Source organism: Galeopterus variegatus, unplaced genomic scaffold (genome assembly GCF_000696425.1).
Source record: "Galeopterus variegatus unplaced genomic scaffold, G_variegatus-3.0.2 Scaffold2967, whole genome shotgun sequence".
Lineage (NCBI taxonomy): Eukaryota > Metazoa > Chordata > Mammalia > Dermoptera > Cynocephalidae > Galeopterus > Galeopterus variegatus.
Window position 1 is genome coordinate 53,276 of NW_007729078.1, and position 2,323 is coordinate 55,598.

Sequence of the window (2,323 nt, forward strand, 5' to 3'; positions counted from 1 at the left end):
TTTTTTTTTTTTTTTTTTTTTTTTGGTCTTTTGTCTTTTTCCGTGTCCGGCAACGAATTGCAACCCTCAGTGTTGCCCCCGTACCGGACCGGGGACCGGCAACGGGATCGCAACCCTCGGTGTTGCTCCCGCGCCTCGCTCAGCCAGTGAGCGGGAACCGGTCTGTATGTGGGATCCGAACCCTTGGGCGGGAGCGCCGCCGCGCTTCCCAAGCAGTGCACTATCCAGTGCGCCACCGGGCCGGCCCAGGTCCCTCTCTTTTGGATGAATCTTTTCACACCCAGCTCAGTTGTCACTGCTTCCATGAAGTTTTCCTAATCTCCCAAGCATCATTATATACTGTTGGCTGCAATAATAATCTATAGGACCTTCTGTTATCACCCACCTCAATCTGTGCTGTATTTTTTTTATGTACTGTTTGTCTTCCCTGTTAGAATATAAAGTGTCCAAAATTAACATATATTCAACTTGGAGAACCCAGCCTTACTACTTGTGAACTGTATACATTTAGGCAAGTTACTTAGACCCTTGAAGCCTAAGATCTAACAGTTTGTAAAATTATTTGTAAAAGTGGAGGAGATAATTTCTACTTATGAGTTTGGTGCCTGGAATACTGAACTAGCCCTGGAAAGTAGACATGGCCAAAAGTGTCCATAAAAGCAGGGTGTCCAGTGGGGCCAGAGGGAGTGCTGAATGGGGGTTCCGTGGGACACGGAAGGGCCAGAAGGCCCAGGAGTTCGGAGCAGCGTCAGTGTTAGTAGGTAGTTGGCTAGACCAGGCCCCATTTGAGAGCTGGCCAGAGTGTCAGAGCTGGCCTGTCCCTCCCCTCTCCCCACAGTCCGCATCTGGGCAGCCTGGGCTGACACCTCCTTGGCACCACACAGACAACAGCCATGGCCTGGCCATGCAAGGGTGCCCCAGGCCCTCTGCCCTTCACCTGCTCTGCAGCTATAAATCGGTGGTTTCCCCTTCCTTGACTATTCCAAATGCCGCCCCACCTTTCCTTCTCCCCACAATTCAAACCACGAGGGGATGGATCCCCTTGACATCTTGAGGCGGGCCAGCCAAGTGTGGAGCTAGAGGAAGGAAGACTGGCTCTCTTGCTCCTCGCTGCTGCCAGTGGAGAGGGATGAACTTCACAGCCGCAGTTTTCCATTCTCCTCCCAGCTGCAGGTGATTTAAGCTTGTTGGATTTATATAACACTGGGAAACGATAAACTGTGTAAATTTGCTATGTTTTCCAGGGACAGTTATTTATGGAGGGGCATTTTTAACTCAAGTGCTAGAAGTGTTAAATCATTATAATAAATTCATGCTATTCAGACTTTCTTACATTGTAATAAATTTTTTCTAAGCATGAATGAGGAGATCCACGATTCCTTTAATATACCATTATGTATTTCTTCTCAAAATGACACAGCTTACTACATCAAGTTGGAGAATAATAGAAGGAGATTTACTGTGTTGGAGGAGAAAAAAAACTTGAGCAGTGACGAGTCTGAGAAGGGCCTTGGGAGGAACATCATGAGCAGAATTTCTCCTTGCTTCTCTGCTTACTTCCTACTCGGATGGAGCCATACCAGGGGAATGTCTAGCTAGGGTTACATCCCCTCGGTCTCCCACCTGAGCCTAGGAAGAGCCTTTGAGCAGAGGAATGGGGCAAAGGACCCCAGTGGCCTCTATCCTGTTGGGGGGGTGTATTATTGGAGAAGGGCTCTATTAGAAATGAAAACTGTTCTCTCCCCATGACGTCAAATCCCTGCCAAAAGCATCCATCTAGGTAGAGAGTTGTCCTGGATATAGCCCTCTTTCCTTACCTCACTCCTCACCTGGAAGCTCACCTGGACTAGATTCTCAAAGGAATCTATGATCCAAAAAATTCAGGAATCGCTGAGTCTTGGGTGAACTCTGAAGTATTTTCTGAGTATCCGGTATATGCTAGGCAAGTCCAATACATAATTCTTGACCTCCAGCAGTGTACAGTGTGGTGAGGCAGAAGGTCAAGTTGAGTTGTAGGTGGATTCTCTGAGGTCAGTGCACAGAGGTCTGAACAGCAGCCTCCGGGACAATCCCTTCCTTAGTGCCAATTTTCTGTATTAGTCCATTTATGTTGCTTATAATGAATACCTGAAAATGTGGAAGTAGCTTTGCAACTAGGTGAGAGGGCAGAGGCTGGAAGAATTTGGAGGAGCAGACTAGAAAAAGCCTAGATTCTGGTGAGGGCTTAGAAAACAAGAGGACCAAGGAAAGTTCAGAAGGTCTTAGAGACTGATTAAGTGGTGGTGATCAGAATGCTGATAGAAATATGGACAGTAAAGGCCAT

The 2,323-nt window shown here is 47.4% G+C and overlaps 1 long non-coding RNA gene across 1 annotated transcript in view; it reads left to right on the plus strand.

Annotated features, from left to right (window-relative positions):
- LOC103599451 overlaps positions 1 to 1,361 on the plus strand; it is a 5,360-nt gene extending 3,999 nt beyond the window's left edge. The window contains exon 2 of the long non-coding RNA XR_551291.1: positions 250 to 1,361. This is a non-coding gene — a long non-coding RNA (uncharacterized LOC103599451). The remainder of the gene's footprint in view (positions 1 to 249) is intronic.
- Positions 1,362 to 2,323: the final 962 nt, after the last annotated feature.